This window comes from Euprymna scolopes, chromosome 16 (assembly GCF_053919585.1).
Source record: "Euprymna scolopes isolate OS-2025 chromosome 16, ASM5391958v1, whole genome shotgun sequence".
Taxonomy (NCBI): Eukaryota; Metazoa; Mollusca; class Cephalopoda; order Sepiida; family Sepiolidae; genus Euprymna; species Euprymna scolopes.
In genome coordinates, this window is record NC_136497.1 from 60921584 (window position 1) to 60943710 (window position 22127).

The following is a 22127-nucleotide window of genomic DNA, read 5'->3' on the forward strand; positions in this document are numbered from 1 at the left end:
GTTTCAGTCTCAAGGAATGTGGGAACGTAGACACCTGATATTGGAGAAGGCGACATGGTAGTGGGGATCTACGTTGTTTATATATATATACGTTTTATTTTTTATTACCCTATCTTTCTGTTAAGTTACATTATTGTTTAGCTACCCGGCCGTTTTGACGGCAAAAAAAAAAACGGCCGAGTAGCTGAAACAATAATGTAACTTAACAGAAAGATACGGTAATAAAAAATAAAACGCATATTTGCTCTACAACAGTATTGAGCATTTTATTCAGTTTTTATTAATTACCATATTCACTATATATATATATATATATATATTTTAATCAGACAAAGTACATGTTATAATATTAGTTTTCAGATTGAGTAATGTTACATGTTTAAGTTAACAAATCAACTATCTTGCCCTGATATTCTGTTTCACCTTGTCACGTTTATTATATTATATAACTAACTGCATATAAATACTTGTATCTACACTTTACACTTTACTTTGAAATGCTATTACTGTCAAGATTCACTCAATAGAGACTGTGTTCACGCACTCTGTTCGTATAGCTCAATGTAGAAATGACTCGTAGGTCATACCAGCAATAAAGATGACAATTTATTAAACCAATAAACTTGTCAGGACTAGAAGGCAGACTTGTTATATTGCACCCATGGATAACAAAGAGAATTCAAATATCTGTATAGTGAAGATATCGAGAATGGCACAAAATTACCATTTCTTTCTCGAGAGTCTGAAATCTTAAATTGATCTGTTAACGCCCGCTAGTATAAAATCGGTACAGATCACAGCGAATGGCTTAGAACAGTTATTGCAGTTGCGGATTGGTTATAGGCCATATTGGCTTGCAAGGTCACTTGTACTGGATTGTTGATAAGGCATCTGTTATTCTCAAATAGTCACCCGTTTTAAATTGCGTAATATATTATCGAATTTGGCATAGAATCTAAATGAGAAGTTTGTCATACTCATTTGTAGATAAGTTTATAATAGAATCTATCAACTGCGCCACGGATTTATAAGATCAAAGAATCCAACTTTGATCGCGCTTCGGGGCCCGTGGCGCAGTTGATAGAGACGTTGAATCTCCACAGTTCCAGATGAGCATTGTCTGAAGATAGCGGTTTCAATCCCACCCAAAGCGTGCCAGAGGTTAATTGGCCACAATGTGGTGAGATGACAACAACTACGGATGGCAGTGATGGCTGAGAATGCAGTTAGGAGATTCGAAGTTCCTATCCGTCGCGGTTACCACCTGACGAAGGCCAGAGGAATAGTTGGCCGAAACGTTGTGAATAAACAAAACCAATAAAAGATAAAAAAAACAACAACTAATAAAGATGAGAATAATAGTCCGAAATAAAAATAAATTAATATATGGCTGATTTTAAATTAATCGAGTTGCACATATTCATTAAAGGGCGTTTCAAATGATATTACAGTCACACATAATGATAACTGGTTTACTTTATTGTGCCACGACAAACTGACTAGTGATAACTGTTTTTTGCTGGTTTGCGCGTGGGATATAGGTTATATATATATATATATATATATATATATATATATATATATATATATATATATATACCTTTTGACTTACATAAAATAAATTAAAAAGCATACAGGTAGTGAACAAAGTTAATAGTTCCATGTAAATTTTAGTACCAGAAACGAATAATTTTCAATGATTTTTTATATGTATTTTCCAAGAATGTTCCCGCTACAAAAATATGTAACACGTTATAAAACTGTATAGATGTTCTTCTGTTGATTATGTTAAAGAGCATCTCTCCCCTCTCTCTCTCTCTGGCTCTTTCATACTCTCTCTATTTTCTCTCTCTCTGTGTCTCTATTAGATAGTAGATCGAGAGAGAGAGGGAGAGGGTGGGAGGAGGTCAGAGAGATATTTTTGTAGTAAATCCACGTTGCAGGAAGTGACGTTTCATCTAACCGGATGTCATGTGATGCTACGTGGCAAGGTTGGTGAAACGTTGAGTCTCTCAGAAAAAGCCGAGCCGAGCAGAAGTCTAAAATGGTTCTCTCCTAAGTAAGGGGGAGATGCGCGCCCCAGACGTGGGACGTGGTAGGTACCCACAGTGGAGACCATCGATGGCGACATCTGCAGATCATGCCTGGGAGAATAAAAGGTTGAAAACCCAAATCCGTTTTTTCTCCCTCCCTTATGTAACATATATGTTATTTGGTGCCGTTGACCTCCTTGCCCCCGCATGGGGCATATATCGAAACCTGGATTGCCACGGACATAACGAGAAAAAGAGATAACGAGGAAAAATAAACACAAGAAGAGAAATTGAGGAAAAAGGAGGGAGAAAAAAACGGAGAAGAGACAGTAAAATAAAAAGAAAGAATAGTGAAAATGAAGAGAAAAAGAGAATAAAGAAAGAATAGTGAAAATGAAGAGAAAAAGAGAATAAGTGAAGAACAGTGAAAAACGGGTAGAGAGAGAGAAAGATAGAGAGAGAGGAAGGAAGAAGAAGAAAAAAATGATTCAGTTATGTGTTGAAAAAGATAGCAAAGGCATGAAGAATACCATACGCATTTAGAAGAAAATTAAACTCCAAAATTAAAAATACGCTGTAAGCTTTGAAAACGACTGAAAAGCAAAAGAGAAAAGAAAATTAATTTACCATATTAAAAATAAAAATAAAAATAAAATTGAAAAACACAGAGAAAGAATTGAAAACACGGAGAAAAAAAAAACGTATATATGTATATTTAAATAGACAAGACAACACAAACGAACATTTGTTTTAAGCAAAATGACATCGAGCTTGTCCACAGTTTATAAACCTGTCAGTCATTTGACATTGTTGGATTTAGCAAAGCGTTACAAAAATAAGGGACAGTGAACTTTTAAATGCATTCGGAATAGCAAGATGTCATTTTAGATTTGAAAAAAAAAAAGAAGAAATTACACTATTGTCGAAAGTATTAGGTGATAAATAAAAATCAGGTTGGTGATGTGGCATCCCTCCGGATTAATTTTAAGTAAATTATAATTATATGCATAGAATAGAAGCGGAACTTTTTAATTTAATTCTGTGGTTAATTGTAAAAGAATAATGATTTTTTTTTAGTTTCAGAAAACCCTTGAACTTTGCTTACGTGGACAATTTTATCTGTGATAATTTTGTTGAACTTTGCTGAAAGTTGTTAGTTATAAGTGAATTAATTAAGTATATATTAATTAAGTATTATTGAATATTGTTAAGTATTGTTGAGTTGCCATGTGTATTTTTCTGTATTTCTTTTTCTGTACTTTTGTTATCTTGTATTTGTATAGCAGATGGGGGCATCGATGGTCTTGCCACGTGGTGTCAATGTAATTTAATTTTTTAAAAATAGGATGATGACAGGATAGAGGTATATCAATTATCAATAATAATTTTTGAGATAACGGGATTATGCAAGGAAAACATAAATGAGAATTTTAAAATGGGATGATGTCGGAAGACAAAAGAATAAGGAATAAGGATTTTTTTTTATCGAAATACAGTAGTTGGACAGGCAGACGGTTTGCTGGATTATGAGTAATGAGGTCAGGAAGTCAGTCAGTATTTATTCTAGTTTCGAGGTGGTCATGTGTACATATTTTTTTGTTTGTTGTTTTGTTCTTGTAGTTTCGACAGATTTTTTTTGTTCCGGATTCGTAAGTCGGTGGAGGGCGGTACAGAACGTCCTCGTAATAAATTTAAAAAAAAAAATCCATATTTTGGTAGGTGCTCAGGGAAGCACGAGATAGTTATAGAGAAATGGGCGATCTCTGTAACTAATATGGACAGTCGGAGGACATGTCCATTGTGTGTTGACCACACAAATGTAAATGGGGTAGAATAAATAAAGGTGTTGACCACAATGGGGTAGAATAAATAAAACCGACTTGATTACTCTTGGACCAATTAAGTATAGTCATAGAGGAGGTAAATTAATTAAGAACATTTGATGTGAAATGGTGAAGGTTTGGGATGGGATTTTTTTTTTTTTTTTTGTTTTTGTGCTACCTAGGAGTAAAGAAGATTGTCCGTAAATCCTGAGATGTAAGTAGGAGGTAGATGGACCTCGATTTTGTGTTTTATTGTTGTTCGGCTAGGAGCCGTGAAATTATCGACCACGAGTAGTGTCGACCTGGAGCAAAGGATGCTCTGGAAGTCCCGAGATGGGTACGAAGAAGCCATGGGGTCATAAAGGAGTTTGACCTTGAAGAGCGCAGGGTAGCGCTACATGGCAATTTTATTGTTGTATTTATTTAATTTTGAGTTTATCGATTTATCGTAGGACAGTCTTCTTGCCAGCGGGTAGCGTATGTATTCCCTCCTTAGTTTAGTTAGTTAGTTATTAAAAATGTATGGCTTTGCCATACATTTTGATAAAAAAGGGGTGGAGGAAGAATTTTAGAAGTAAAATGTTACCCTATTGTGAATTAAAGGTACCAAATTTAAAAAAAAAAAACCATGCTGGGTGAATTTAATTGGTATTATTAAATTAAATTATTTTGGAATAGATTTGGTTGGTTTAGTTATATTTTAGGGACGTTTAGCGCGTAGTTGCATTTTTTTCATGAGAATTACAAGGCGATTAGGCTGTAGAAAGCAGTTTTTTCTGTTGTTTTATTTTTTTATAAGCCACGGTATTGTCACAAATTAGAAAATTTGGCAGGGGAAATACTATTTTAGAGTAATGAGAACCCTGTTAAAACAATACTAGTGGTTCCAGTGAGTTGGAAAATGCCACGTAGGCCCAAGCAACGGCAATAAGTCTTGTCCAACAAAAGTCTGGCGTGCGAGGTCGCGATAATTCCTCAGGGTACGGAGCGACTGGACAGTCGGTACCAAGCCTAATCACGGGGAGATAGAAGAAAGGGAAAGATGCAGATTACGTAAGGGACAAGATAGAGCCTTATTATTATCTTTATTTTTTTAGAGGAATGTGTGAGGGATATCTGGGTTGGAATCTTGGGACTTGCTGGGAATACGGAAAAATCACAAAGGGAAAGCTACTTAGTTAGAAATCGATGCGCAAGTAAGCTTTGGCGCATTAGTTAGAGAGTGATGATTCCGTATCTTGTCGGGTTCCAGGAACTCAAACAGGCTCCGAGTGAATCAGTGTGAAGGCGTATCTTGGCTTAGACCAACCAAGGGAGTTAGTAGAAGAGCTTTGTGAAGTCCCGAAGTAGTAGATTGAATAGAACAAAGCTCCAGTAATAGGACCACTCAGAGAAAGACGTCAGGGCATTACAGTAAAGGAAAAAAAAAACTGGGACTTAGGCCTATGCTGAAAGTCGAGAACGCGAGTGGGATGGTTGGGTCGGTAGAGCATCAGACTTTTAATCTGAGGGTCTGGGGTTCGAGTCCCCATGCGATAAAGCTACCACCAACATGGAGCATCCGACGTTCTGGTCGTAATTGCGATATGCTGGCCCCATTTCGAAAAAGTGATCGAAAATGGAGTCTCCATTTGTTTGGCCAAGTGGTCCAAATAAAGAGCAGAGTCAGTGGAAAATATCCAACAATGCGACCGCCTAGACAAGATGCATATCTGCAAAGCTGTATCTTTGTCTAACTTGGAAGCAAGTTAATGTCGAGGAGGGACTTTCGAGAAGCAGCAGAAGGGTTGATAGTGTTGTAGAAGAGTACTGGTGCCTGATCTTTCTTGGAAAAGGGGTGAGTCCGGAAAGTGAAAGAATAAAGATGTACTTCGGACATAATTATTTTTTTTTAGTTAGTTAGTTATTAAAAATGTATGGCTTGCCATACATTTTGATAAAAAAGGGGTGGAGGAATGTTAAAGAGCATCTCTCCCCTCTCTCTCTCTCTCTGGCTCTTTCATACTCTCTCTATTTTCTCTCTCTCTGTGTCTCTATTAGATAGTAGATCGAGAGAGAGAGGGAGAGGGTGGGAGGAGGTCAGAGAGATATTTTTGTAGTAAATCCACGTTGCAGGAAGTGACATTTCATCTAACCGGATGTCATGTGATGCTACGTGGCAAGGTTGGTGAAACGTTGAGTCTCTCAGAAAAAGCCGAGCCGAGCAGAAGTCTAAAATGGTTCTCTCCTAAGTAAGGGGGGAGATGCGCGCCCCAGACGTGGGACGTGGTAGGTACCCACAGTGGAGACCATCGATGGCGACATCTGCAGATCATGCCTGGGAGAATAAAAGGTTGAACACCCAACATCTGTCTTCATCTTGTGTATTCCGGCGAAAACAGCAAGAGAGCTCCACCCAGATGAAGACTCTCCCAGAGCAGCAAAAACCAGGTATGAACTTCTATATATAAACACATACATCCACAACAAGTGTCCTAACCACCAGTCAAACGGTTTAAGGGATCTTGGGTCCCGTTCTCTCGTCTCATAACACTTGTAATATCTCTCTCTCTCATCGTCGTAAACTTCTTCTCTTCATTAGTAAAATGGACACGTCATCACCAGGGTACCAGTATCCCTCAAGTAAAGTGTCCAAGACCAAATCCGTTTCTTCTCCCTCCCTTATGTAACAATTACGCCATTAGGCGATCTGTTAAGCGGCTAAAGTGCATACAAATCAGAATTCAATATTGGGTCATGAAGCTAAACTGGTATTTTTTTTTAAAAAACTTTAATACATTCTGGATTCCTTGATTCCTAGGATTCTTCATGCAGAGAGTGTTTAAATGTATTCTTCTTTCATGTTTCTTCTTCGCGTAGTAGTATATTTTAATTAGTCTGTTATCTCTTATTTAGTATCTGTTTTACAAAGCTGTTATTAAAGATTGTAAAGTGATGTGGTTTCCCCGGGAGTTTGATTTACAAAACTCTCACCAGATTCACGTGATCATTGAAAGGAATTTGTTGCCATCAGCTAAGCCTTTTACCATTTCCCGATGTTAATGGCCGGTCGGTCTCTTTGAAATTTTCACGAAAATTCTGGTTTACTTGTATACTTTCAATCAAAATCTTAAACCATTTGACTTTTTATTAATCTCAAACCAGACGCATTACCACTGAGATTTAAGGAGCTAATGCAAATAAGCGGCCATGTATGTAGGGGCATCCTAAGTGGAGATCTATGCAGCGAGATATTTGTTCAAATTAAATTGCTACATGTTTGAACAATCAGGAAACAAGGAGCAGTGAGGAAATTCTAAAGGCTAACAATTCGAGAAAAGAGATATTCTGGAAGAAAACCTTCAGACATCTGTGGATCTGTACATCGAAGAGGTGGAATTTTTCTGGAATTGTCGGGTTAATCGAGTAGCATGAAAGTATATTCGTTATTACTACAAGATTTGTGACCCGTTGGGCCACTATTTGTTATACATAATATTAAATATTTCTAAAAATCTGTCGGAATTTCCAAATACTTATACTAACGCCAGTTCTCTTTACTTACCCATTAGTAGATCCATTCTGTACTGAAAATTGAGGAAATAGTTATGAATAACCTTGCATTGTGTTACGATGTAATCATGAATCTGTCACGAATGAATAGTTTTTGAGATCTTTATAAAGTTAAACTCATTTTGTGACGACATCAATTCTCACCGTTCATTTTTTTCTGACAACATCCAATCTTTACGATGACAAGCAAGATAAAATGCAAACAAACAATATCGCAGATGTTTCATGGTAAAAGTATTATTATTATTATTATTATTATTATTATTATTAGTAGTAGTAGTAGTAGTAGTAGTAAATGATGGAGGAGGAGGGAGGAGCAGAACGAGGGGAAAGGGGAAAAGAAAGAGGTATTGCGATTTTTAACGTACAACAATCTTAAAGCGTTATTTTCAACTGTTGAGGTAGACTCCATCACTTCAACACTATGATGTAATTTGGAAATTTATGTACACATATGGATAAAAGCAATCCCATTTCACAAACAAATTCCGAAACACACAATCAAAAACGCAATATAAAAACGCAACACATCGAGTGCAGCACTTGTAACGTGCCATACTTATTTAATTAACAGTGTCAAATATTTCAAAAACAAAAAAAAACATTATACTAATTATGCTTTTCATATAGTATGTATGTGTGAATTTTGATTTCTTTTTCTTCTCTTTTTATCTTGTGTCTGTATGTGTGTTTCTTTTTTCTTCTCATTTTGTATATTTACTACCTTGTATGCGAGTCGATAGTACGTTTTTCTTCATTTACTTATTTTTTTTTGTCACTGTGCGTGTGCGTATCTTTTATTCTTCCTGCTTCCTAATGTACCGTTGACATTTCTTTATATAATTTTCACGTTTTCGATCTCTTTTCATTCGAGTTTGTTTTCTTTTTTGTATGTTAGTAACAATTTTTTATACTGTGTGTGTGTATGTGTGTGTGTGTGTGTGTGTGTGTGTGTGTAAATTACGATTATAATGACAAGATAGGACGTACATGATTCTTCTTGTTTTCTTTTTTCTTTTTTCACAACAGTTTTAAACAATATTTTTTTTTCATTTTTAAACACAACTTAACATGTAAAGTACTGTCTCCTGCCTAAAATCGACACATTTTATATTTTCTTTTTTTTTGGCGTTGTGTTTTTTTCTTCATATACATTCTACATATACATATACTTCATATGATTTTACTTCATATACAATCTACATATACATACCTTTGTCGTCCACGTTGGTTCTTTTTCGTGTATATCACAGATCACTTTTTATTTCTGATAAATAAAATTGGTCACGGCGTCAGAAACTGGTATGTCGTATAGTGGTGTTCTGTACAACATGGTAGTGTTGTATATATGATGTGTATTTATTGACAGGTTTATATTTGATCGTCTACATATGAATGTGTCTATTAATTGTCTAGCTATTGTCTGAACTCGACATATAACAATTATAACATTAAGGGACAGGCACCAGTATTTTAGGATATACATTGGCCAATCAAGAAACATACCTTTTTTTTTTAATTACATTTTCACCCCAAACAAGGCAAATTGCCACTTTGGTGTAGGGGGCTACTGTCAGGGGCAACAACTACTGGGGTACTATGTAGGGATTTGGGCAGCAAGGTGTCGGTTTACGTTACACTTGAACTTCTGCACGTCAGTACTGTTGCGGAAGCAGGGACCTGGAATGGAATTCCAGAGTCTAGCGGTTCTGGGGAAGAAACTATTGGAGTAAAAAGATATTTTAAATCTAGGGATCTCTACAGTGTGGGGGTGGGATTTAGCAGCCTGTCGGGTTTGTCGAGGGTGCTCACGTCGTGGGGGCACAAGTGATTGCAGTTCGTCAGAGCATTCACCACTAAAATACTTGTAGAAAAGGCAGAGGGAGGTAACACTTCTGGGTTAATCTTGATTTGACGGATCATCGGAAAAAGCTGCAAGCGAAGATTCGTATGACCCAAAGTCTTGGTGGTATTTACAGCAGCTTTACTCTGGAAGTTTCTTCCCTATTGGAAAGTTAAAACGCTGATCCTAGATTTTATTATCGACATTTCCCCTGATCGGAGCCATTACGGTCAAAGTACAGTCTTTCTCCCTCTGACTACCGACTTGATCTCCTCAGGACAAGATCAAAGTGTAGTATCTGTTCTTCTGGTGTCTAACTCTGTCCCGTGGGGAGGCATAGTAAATAGGTACTCTGACTCCCAACTTGACTAACTTATACGTGTATTTTTAACGTCATTTTACGTCATTTTGTTTATGTTTTAACATTCCTTTTCGCCAAGTTTACGTTTCTGTTTGTGCTAGTTAAGAAACCCAACATTCTTTTCTATTAAAACATTTTCACATAAATAATTTTATCTAGAAATATTTATTTCGCTGTGATAACATTCTTTCTGATATTCTATTTTTATAAATATTAATATCGATCATAATAATCGTCGACCAGTACAGCTTTCGGCGTTGCCCAGTCAATGTCTAACATTACCTGAGCCAGGGTCCAAAAGATTATGGAAAAGGAATTCATATTCAAGGTTATAAAATAAATGTTAATATAATTTTTACGTTTGAAAATATTCCAGAGAAGAAGAATAACAGCCCACATCAATCGTGATCCAAGAAAATGGAGATGAAAAATATATGCGCCCAACATTGGGTGTGTAACTCATAGAATCAGTTTTCTAGTATATAAATACATTTTGTATTATCATCAGTTCCTGAATGGGGAATTGAGAAACTAAAATGAACAAAAAAGTTAATAAAACAAATTAATATTTCATTAAGAGAGAAAAAAGTTTTTTTTAAGAAATGCGTTTTATAAAAATCGCAATAACAAAATTATCAAGAAATTTTCATGAATTTATTGATCAGAAATTCAATATTTCTCGTTTAGCAAAAAAAAAAAAAGAGAGAAAAATATGCCATGAAGTGGATTAATGCAATTATTACATTCGCCAATAGATTCCACAAATCTGTGCGGAAAAGTTACTATTGGATTAAAAACCAGGGTCAGATTAAAAGCGTATTATTGTTTGGAAATTTTCCAAGCGTGAAAACAGTTTTGGAAATTATTTTATAATTATAAAAATGACTACGAAAACACCGAGGAAGAGAAAATGGAAACAAGTTATACACATTGTTAAATGTTAAAATCCAACATTGCGTTCATTGTTATAAACAGAGATAATTTAAACGCTACGGATGTTTGTAATATGCATTATGTTCCGGTAAATTCGCGAAACATCTTCATTTGCACAAAATATTTGTTAACTGAAGAAATCACTTGTACTTAAAATGTTGTACTGGATCATTATAAAACAGGAAATTGATGTGTGTATTGACGTCTAACAAGACAGGTAATTTCTTATTTCGGTTCAAGCGCGTAGAATTTTACGCAAACCCAACATATATGTGAAGACTAAGAAATTTCATTAAAGGCAATTTAGAATAAGGGCAATTAAAAGTTGAATATTTTCATATTTTTATAAGTGTTTATTACAAAACATTAATTTTTGATAAATGGTTGGAGTCGTCAGTGCATGTAAAAATCATAATTTACACCGCCACTCGACCATAAAATCAAAATACAAATAATAATAAATAAATACGTCTTAGATTTATATATAACGTGTATGTTATTTTACGCATTGTGTTAAAAAGTGCCGGAACAAAGTACGCCCGGTCTTAAAAGCAAACATAGGAATATTTTTATAGTTTTTTTTGTAATATATAACTGGATTCTGATGTTAATAGTGGGGGTTGGAAAATATTTATTATTGCCTTTTGTTTTAGAGTTTAAGAAGAATGTATTGTACTCCATATAAAACATAGTGTTGCTTTAATTGTCTTTGAATAATTTTAGAGAAACAATATAACTCTCTATTGAATAAACTTGCAGCAGTAGTTAAATCGCTACATTTTTTTAAAAATATTGTTGTGAATATAAGTTAAATTAAATAAGTAAATTACGTTAAAAAATCAATGACATATCACTGTAAATATCCGTTATTTTTTTGTAAATCTTCTTTACCTTTAAACTGTATTTTGAAAGTTGTTAAATATATTGTTAGATATATAGCTTTTCTTCCCTTTCTTTTCCAGGAATCAAGTAAGTAATTTCTACCACATTTGTTACCGGAATATGAAATGGCGAACATTAATGCAGATGTGTCCATTCATTTAGAAATGTTTACAACGTTATGTGGCATTTTTGTAAAAATATGTTCTCAATAATGATTAAGTTAGTAGGCAAGAAGAATAAGAAAAGTACGGGTCTATCAGAAACTGCGGGTGGAGAGTGCAAGGTTGTGGAACAAGAAAATGTCCATTGTGCCAATCATCATAGATGCACTTGGCTCAATTCCAGATGATCTTGAAAAACAGTTGAATCAGGTACAACACCACCATAAGTCGATTTTGCTTGGAACAGAAAACATTCTACTCTGTGCTCTTCATCTAATTCACGCTTTGAATATACTCACTAGCTTTGGTGGTAAAGCTCGCACTTGAGTAATAAAAATTAACTGACGGCAAGAATCCCAGCACTGTGAAATGAAAAAATACAATAATAATAATAATAATAATAATAATAATAATAATAATAACATCCATATTAGATTTACAAACACTAGTCTTTCCCATAGGCTTACAATGCAACTAATTAACTCTTAATCTTAATTTAATACTTATTTGAAAGTATAATCATTCCTTAATCTTAATTTATACTTATTTGAAAGTATAATCATTCCTTTGGTTTTAGACGAATTTTAGTTAACAGAAAAATACTTATTTCGGAAACTAAATTTCAAAATAACTAATACTTAAATATATATTTATTATAACTCAGCCAGATTTAATAAGTAAGACTAAGTACAAATTGCATAACAACATCCTATATACAATAATTTGATTGCAGAAATTCCCCTCTGAACTAGCACATCTACCCTATTAGCCACTATGTTATATAACTTTAGAACGACATTATCTACACATTTAGTTGTTACATTAAAACATTACGTTATTTCCGAGGAGTGATATGATCACTCACTATCTTTAGTGGAAGAAGTTCCTATTTTTCTCTCTACCTATTCTGTGCTCCCACCGCTTCCACTAGACACCGACACCATCTCTACATATTCCTACAATGCTGGGTTTTCGCTTATGTTAACTGCTTATTCGACACATACATATATAACAACCATTACATTTTTCTTATTCCTAGATAATAATTCCTGCTTTTCCGAAATCCGGCACCACTGATTAGTTGCGATGTAGACATACTCATATTTTGCTATTCAAATCTTCCACCATTAAACAAACTTCGACACTTATAAACATGCCGCCATATATTTACATATCTATTTGTTTCTATTTTTTTTCTTAATTATCTACATTACTTTTGCATTTCGGGACTTTACCGATATTATATTAAGCAACGGCTTATATTTATTCAGCTACAAAAATTCCAGACTAGACGTATACAAAGCTACGTAAAACTTCGTCTTTCTTCACTCACTACCGTCCTTATTCACCCCCTTACCCTCACCCTCACCCACTCTCTCTCTATTCGTTTATCATCTGCTTCCGTTAGGCCATTTATCTAGCGGTTTACTCGGTTGTTTGCATCACGTGACATTGTCTTGGGAATTGTGTGCATTAATATTTACTCGCATCCCGCCTGCTTACCCCAGCTATTCGAGAAGTCTTTCATTTTTTTTTACATTGTCATTAAGCATATGCGTTATTTATTCTTATTTCTATATTTAGCCTCATGTATTCATTTACTTATTTATTTAGTTGTTCATTAAAGTCAGGACCATTTTCCCCATCTTTCATCGTGGCACTCTCAGGAAATTAAGGCAAATTACTTTCTCAACCTTGCTGATGATTAAATTACGATATTCATCATTTCTACATCCGACGAAGGCCAGAGGAATAGTGACCTGAAATATCGTGACGCAACAACTATAAGCATTGATAATAAATAACTAAAGTGTTTTTTAGATTTATTCGCTTATACCTATAAGTTTTCTCGTGATTTTCTGATATTAATTCCTTTTTATGAAACACATACTGTTTGTCTTCTTCATTGCTTTCTTTTTGTTTTTTCTTTGGTGTTTGTTTTCCACTTAAACCATTCGATATTTTGTTAATTTTCTTATAAAAAGATTTCATTTGGGGGCGATGGAGGCGTTTCATTCTATAACATCAATCATTCATCTTTTCTTAGACAAAAAAAAGCATTATGTTTTCAAGAGACAAACAAACGTTCACTGCCAATTTCTGTTAAAATTTCGTTGAAATACATTGCATTTTAAACTTAATATTTTGTGAATAAATTAATACAAGATGTTTATGTACTTGTGTTACCGAGCTATTGTGTAACATAGTCTTCTTCACTTAAATTCACTTCTAAAATATCTCTATCATTAAACTGTTAGGTGAAAGTACACTATAATTACAAAACACCCTACATTACTCATGTTTTTAATTACGTTGTTATTTCAAAACGCTACAATAAGTGCATGAGTACCAAAAAATATTCATCTTTTATTGAAAAAAAATTATTTTGCTTATTAAAATAATAAGTATTTTTACGACAGTACCCATCCTGCTATAAACAACCCCGACATCAACATGATAAAAATCTCTTTCGGAATAAACAATCCCAACCTTCCCCATGTTTCGGCTTTCAGTGGTGTTAACACCGAAAGCCCCGTTTTAACATGGGGAGGTTAAGGTGGTTATATTACGCTGGGTACCAAAAAATTCGTAAAAAGTTAACCAATATTTGTGAACAGTACAAATCGTGGTGTAAAATCCCTCAATATTCTCATCTTAGGAACTGCTTGCGTAATTAACACCCCCTACTTCCCCATGTTAAGAACGACATTCGAGGTTGTGATGTTTTTCTGAAAACCATTCTTAACATGGGGATGATAGAAAGTGTTTATGCTACGCTGGGTACTGTCGTAAAAAATAAAAGAAGGTAAAAAAAAATCAATAATATGAAAAATAATAAAATAATAATAAAATAAATAAACTACACAAAATGCAAGTGTTCTTGAATATATATATATATGCATATATGTATATATATATATATATATATATATATATATTCAGTTAATTTACAGTAGATTTTATTTTTTTAATTTATTGTATTTATAATTTTTTTTCAGTCTCTTTGTTTTAATATTCGTCTGCGTATGTTACTTTGCTAGGCTTAATCCGGTGACTGCCGGTCAAGCCAAAACATAATTTACACAAATTTTTGATTATCCGGGTCTAAATCTGCTAGAGTGCCTAACTTTTCTTATACCTAATATTAAACTAAACTAAAAAATGGCTTAAAACTTAAATTAAAATTCTTACATAACTCCTCGTGAAAATTGATTATTCGTATTATTTGGATTCTTCGGACTACTATTCTACTCTTGAGCGTCCTGGAGGTTGAATGTTCAATTCTCAGTGTGAGCAATCTTAAAATACAATTGTGAATTACTCAAGGCCTCTGTCCAACTATGGCTGACAGAACGAGAGCATGCTAGCTCCGTGAAGTAAATAAAGTGTTTTTTTTTTTAAAGTCTGTCTGAATTCTCGAGTTCGACAGAAACATTCTCAAGTTCCATATAAACAACTGAAGAAAGTCAAAAGTTACACCGGCCGAAACATTGTGGAAATGACACTCAAGATGAGAACAGTAGTTCCAAGAATCCAAATAATACAAAGAAGTAGGATAATAATGGGATAATATTCTAGATATAATAATGCTTCGTTGTTGGAAATTTCTATTATTTCCTTTTATCTTTATACAATAGGTTGGTTGGTTGGTTGTTTTTTTTTACGGCATATCAACCCTTTTCGGGTTATTTAATGCCGAATCCAAAGATCCGGAAGAAAAAATTTTAATAGAATATATTTGTTGTTTTCAAATCAGTTTCTATTTAACCCATAGTTGGGACCCTAACAGGTACTACCACTCCGGGTCAGAGTGTACCTGGGAGCAATGGTAATTAAAGGGTGGCTCCGCACTCCCCAAAGTCCGCAAGCTGGGGCCTCACCACTGGATATTGTTTAAGGTCATATCCAGGGCCTCATACAATAGGTATAGCAGAGAAAAATAAGAAAGGTAGAATGTGCGAGAGAATGAACAGTAGATATAATAAATCTGAGTAAATAAATTGTAAGAGGATACGAGATATGGAAAGAGATCACGTAAAATATAATACGTAAGAAATATGGAGAAAACGAAATATCGACAGATAACAGAGGAACATGAAGAGGAAATACAAAAAAAAATGAGAAGGAAAAACGGATACGGATTATTAAATAAAAAGAAAAAATCAAACGAAACTTAAACAAAAAAATATAAAAAAGAAACATGAGAAATATGAAAATAGAAAAACAGTAAGAAATGTTAATAAAAACGAAAACATAAAAATAGAAGCAAAGTCTTAAATTGGAAACCAAACTTAGCATTTTTTATCGTTTGAAACACATATCCTTGTATAAAAAATTCCATACATAACCAAGTTCAATCATAAAAGTTACATCGTCCGAAGCATTATGAGGAATAACACGCAAAATAATGGTCCAACATTTTTTTTCTATTTTTCGTCTTTTCTTTTCTTTTTTCTTTTTGTTAAACTTTTTCATTTATTTTTTTAATTTAAATAAACTAGCATATAATTAATACATAAGTAAATTTATTATCAATATATTACACGGGAGAAGGAAATCACCATAATAAAATGCAGAAAAAAATACAACGCGAAAAAGAAGAGGAGACAATGCAAAAAGAAGACAGAACATAACAGATTTTTTTAATAACAAACATAAATAAATTAACAGTTAATGAGAGATAACAATAGAAAACATCGAGAATTAAACAAACTTAAAATAACGGTTTGGATTATCAATCATAGTTTTCTGAGACAAACCCTAACTAATATCACTCCCAGACTTATACACTAAATTTCAGTAAATTTTAAAGAAAATCTGTTCAGTCCGTTCAGAATCTATCAGAAACTCTCTCTCTCACGCACACACGCACGCACACACACACACACACACATACACACACACACACACACACACACAAACACACACACACACACACACACACACACACACACACACACACACACACACATACACAAAGTTGCATTTATATAATGTTAAAGAAAGAAAGAAAGGAAAAAAGGAAACTAGTGAAAATATAAATGACACACTAAGAATAAAAATAATCAAAAGTAATTAGGAATTAGAGAAAATAACGACAATAGAAAGAGAAAACTACAGATGAAGAACAGAAAAAATCGCAAGAATGAAAAATTATAAATAAAGAATAAACAAAGCAAATAAAATGATAGAAATTGGAAACAAAGAGCGGAAAAAAAAAAAAAAAAAAAACGAGAAGAGAAAAATTGAAAGCAATAAAAATACCAAATTGATTAAAATGATTAAATAAAATGAAACGCTAAAAAGACGGAAAGAAGGCGACGTGGAAAAAATAAAGTTAAAATTAAAAGAAAGAATAAAGGAATGAAAGCATATAATGGATGGAAAATCACAAATGATTAAATTAAATGAATAAAAACACAATTAAGATAGAAGAAGAAATACGCAAAAGAGAGATAGAAAAGTGAAGAGATACGAAAAGAGGAAATAAAAATATATATAGGAAATGATTAAACCAAATATATAAAAATGAAAGAAGAAAAATAAATAAAAATATAGATATAGAGAGAGGGAACGAATACTAAAACGAAAAAAACAAACGTATTCAAAAAGATTCAAATGGAGTTATTCTAATTAAATGGAGAGCAAATCTCTGGTAGTTTTTGATAGAAATCAATGCACAAAATATCGGAATTCAATACGTGTTGCAGTCAGTCAAGCAAAAAAATTTCACAAATTCGTTTCGCAATACAAAGAACTAACACAGTTTTGCATTGCACACTTTTAAATTACATTCTCAAAATGTTACATCGGTACAATCTTCGAGTTGCTCTCAGTCAATAAAAGAAGTCATCGATCGCCCAATATTTACCTAATTTCTTATCATTAATAATATTCTACTCTTTGTATTGCAAATGAGTTGCGCGTTCAAATATATATATATATATATATATATATATATATATATATATATATATATATATATATATATACATATATATATTATTTATATATCTATAAAAATTAAATTGTTTATGTGTCTGGTTGAGTGTGTACATTTCCAATGTATTCGTTTAAGAAAACTTTTTATTTCATTCAATCTAGAATGGCCAATTTATATACATATTAGAATATATGTGCTCATTTGGCTTCATTCTTTTTTAAATTTTAAGGCATATTTTTATGCTATCCTAAAATGAATGTTAACTGCTTTTATCCTTATCTAAACAGAATACAAATAGTTTTGTTAAATAACATTAACTTTACTTATTAATTTCATCTGAGGTTATACAATTAAATGGTAGCTGAAATACGCATATGTTACACAAAACCGAACGCTGCTGTTACAATTTGTGAAAAGTATTTCAAAAGTTCAGTTCGATTATGTGTACGTGATAAAATAAGCAAAAAATAATTATTATGTGTAAGTGATAAAATAAGCATAAATAATTATTATGTGTAAGTGATAAAATAAGAAAAAATAATTATTATGTGTAAGTGATAAAATAAGAAAAAAATAATTATTATGTGTAAGTGATAAAATAAGAAAAAAATAATTAGTATGTGTAAGTGATAAAATAAGAAAAAAATAATTATTATGTGTAAGTGATAAAATAAGCAAAAATAATTATTAGGTGTAAGTAATAAAATAAGAAAAAAATAATTATTAGGTGTAAGTGATAAAATAAGCAAAAAATAATTATTAGGTGTAAGTGATAAAATAAGCAAAAAATAATAATTATGTGTAAGTGATAAAATAAGCAAAAATAATTATTATGTGTAAGTGATAAAATAAGAAAAAAATAATTATTATGTGTAAGTGATAAAATAAGCAAAAATAATTATTATGTGTAAGTGATAAAATAAGAAAAAAATAATTATTAGGTGTAAGTGATAAAATAAGCAAAAAATAATTATTATGTGTAAATGATAAAAAAAGAAAAAAATAATTATTAGGTGTAAGTGATAAAATAAGAAAAAATAATTATTATTTGTAAGTGACAAAATAAGAAAAAATAATTATTATTTGTAAGTGATAAAATAAGAAAAAAATAATTATTATTTGTAAGTGATAAAATAAGAAAAAACTAATTATTATGTGTAAATGATAAAATAAGAAAAAAATAATTATTAGGTGTAAGTGATAAAATAAGCAAAAAATAATTATTATGTGTAAGTGATAAAATAAGAAAAAAATAATTATTAGGTGTAAGTGATAAAATAAGAAAAAAATAATTATTATTTGTAAGTGATAAAATAAGCAAAAAATAATTATTATGTGTAAGTGATAAAATAAGAAAAAAATAATTATTATGTGTAAGTGATAAAATAAGAAAAAAATAATTATTATGTGTAAATGATAAAATAAGAAAAAAATAATTATTCTGTGTAAGTGATAAAATAGGGAAAAAAATAATTATTCTGTGTAAGTGATAAAATAGGGAAAAATAATTATTATGTGTAAGTGATAAAATAAGAAAAAATAATTATGATGTGTAAGTGATAAAATAAGAAAAAATAATTATTATGTGTAAGTGATAAAATAAGAAAAAATAATTATTATGTGTAAGTGATAAAATAAGAAAAAATATTACAGACCGAGTGGCCGATGATAGGTATAGAAAACATATAAACATTAAAATGCTCCTCTTGTTTTTTGAAAGTATAAAAGTAAGGCACTATGGTTGTCCATAAAATAGACAAGCTTTAATCTTCTTTTTGATTAGGCATAAAAAATAAAATAAAATATCTTCACTAATTATATATATATATATATATATATATATATATATATATATATATATATATATATATATATATATATATATATGATTATTTCATTTAATCACGTAAATTAATATACGAAGATATAATTTTATGCGTAAAGTTTCAGTATTTACTTAAACAGTGCTGAATACATAGGTACAGCCAGGTAGTAAGTTATGAAAATATATATAGCAATTAAGCTACACAGATATTCCGGGTTTCATTCTGGTGAGAATTCGTCAGGCTTAAGTAGGTGATCATTTGGGAATGTTAGACACTGTATGTGCCGCGCTGGGGTGTAGAAATTTTCAGTTTTCTATACAGAGATGCGTTTAACCTACTGGGAAAAATGCACCCACGGATTTTGGTAATCCATGCATTTAGGTAACGGAAAACTCTGACGTAAAAGTCCGATATCTAATGTCTGCGTTGTTTTCTAGGAGCCATTACGCCAGCTAAGATTAGTAGCTGTACCAAAATGTTTGGATGGTTCTACACAAACAAATCACCATCATAAACAAATTCTCCGTGTGGCAGTTGAAATGCGTACCTAAGGTTATCAGTTACGTAAATGAATGATGATATTATTTCAATGTGAAATAATCCCCCCCACTGTGTGTATCAGATTCAACAAGTCACGTCGTGGAGTATCGGATGTGGGTTTCGAATCTCGTTGCACGCTATTACGCTGATGATTTTTCGAAACACTAATATATATGTGAGCGTGAGAATGTATTTTGCATCAATAATATAACAGAAATGAAAAAAAAACACGCTATCAAAGAAGATAATGTCTTTCCTTCCGTTTAAGATTTTCTTCGACGAAAGTTTTAACAAGAATGTCACTATAAAAATGTTTGATGTCGCCATATTAAACATTTCATTTGTTTTTTTTTCTTTCCATTCTTGGCAATTATAAAAATCTTTGTACCGACCAGTTTTCGTTTATTGCTGCTAATTGAACGTATTTGAACACTCGAATCGTTGGAAATCGCGAAACTTTGAAATCTTTGGATGAAAAAAATTGATTCAAGAAGTTAAAATGGAAAAAATAAAATAATTATACCAATTTCTTCATAATATATTCATTTCTATTTTTATTTTGTAAATTTTGCAACACGTTTGTTCAAGTTTTATGCACACTGTACTCTCGTGACACATACATGTATTTCAATGAATCGCCGGATTGAATTTTATGTGTTTTTTAAATATTATGTTTTTAGCTTGGAAAATGACTAATAATGAAGTAAAATGTAGAAATACTGACAACCAATGGAATTCCATACACTGTACTAACGGCGACAGGTTATGAATAGAATGAAAAAACTTAAACTGAATAAAGTCTTCAACTGAAAGAACATGTAAACAGAAATATTAGAAGAAATCGTTGAAACTACCAATGCATAGTATGTAGCAATGTATGCATCTATCTATCTATCTATCTATCTATCTATATATATATATATATCTATCTATCTATCTATCTTCCTCTGTATCTCTCTCTCTCTATATATATATATATACATTCTCCGACTTCATTCAACGAAATCGACTAAATATATATGTATATATATATAGTAAAGAGCAAGGAAAAACTATATATATGTGTGAATATATGTATATATATATATATATATATATATATATATATTGTAACAAACAAGGAAAAAATGCTCATTACGTTAGTAGAGTTAAATATGCCTTTTATTATTTCAACCTCGGGTGTATTGACTTAATTCATTACAGGTTGTTTTAATAGACGGCATAATTTTTTATTTATATTTATATATGTTTCTCTGGTTTTCCCCTCCTCCCGTTTACCCTTTTCCTGCTCCTCTCTCTATCTCCCCCACTCTTTTATTTTTCTAATATCCATATATAATAAAAAAAAAACATTATCTTTCCTTTAATTTATTTTAACTTAAATAATCTGACGATATAGTCAGATAATTGTTATCCCAACTATTGAAACAACATGTAAGGAATTAAGTTAATACATCCATGGTTTCAAATGATCTGAAATAACAACAAGATGGGATTTGATTCCAAATGTTTCTCACATGTTATATCCCTCCTCTTTTGAAAAAAGGATACGATTATGAATAGCTCCAGTATCAAATAATCCTTATATACTGTGAAATTTACTTCATGAATGACAAGCAAAAAAAAAAAAAAAAAAAAAAAAATGGGAGATATAATATATGAGAAATATTTGGAGTCAAGTAACTCCTTGCTGCAATTTCATATCATTTGAAATAATAGCAGCACGTTTTAGTCTCCCCTCCATTAAAGCCAGAGTTTTAGTGGAAATATAAGATATTTTGTAATTCACATGCAAAACTAGGAAAACTAATGATTATGATTGAAACATTTTGTGGCTGTAAAAAAAGTGCCAAAAATAGGCTGTGGATGATGGATTATTATTTTAATGTGCGACCTTTAGGGCAAATGTCACATAGCCGATTACACAATTCAGGTCATTAGCTTTCCAACGATCATTCATTTTTTTTTAAATTCTGGTAAACAGTCCTAGAGATTTGGAACTCATACATTGTCAAAAAAGTGGTATATATATCTATCCATCTATCTATCTATTTTTATATATATATATATATATATATATATATATATATATATATAGCACCGATAGATAGCTCTCCGTGTGAAAAGCAATCCTCTTCTGAATGCAAACCAACAACTTGTAATGTCTGACCTTGTGACTAACTGATATACCTTGCAAAAGACAAACGTATGGGAAACTGTACGTGTTTG

General features: G+C 31.9%; 1 long non-coding RNA gene across 1 annotated transcript; it reads left to right on the top strand.

Moving 5' to 3' along the window:
* The first annotated feature begins 2169 nt into the window (after positions 1–2169).
* Positions 2170–6201, top strand: LOC145295997 (uncharacterized). Its single transcript, XR_013869933.1, has 2 exons — positions 2170–3835; positions 3877–6201. It is a non-coding gene; the product is annotated as an uncharacterized LOC145295997 (long non-coding RNA).
* The last annotated feature ends 15926 nt before the right edge of the window (positions 6202–22127 follow it).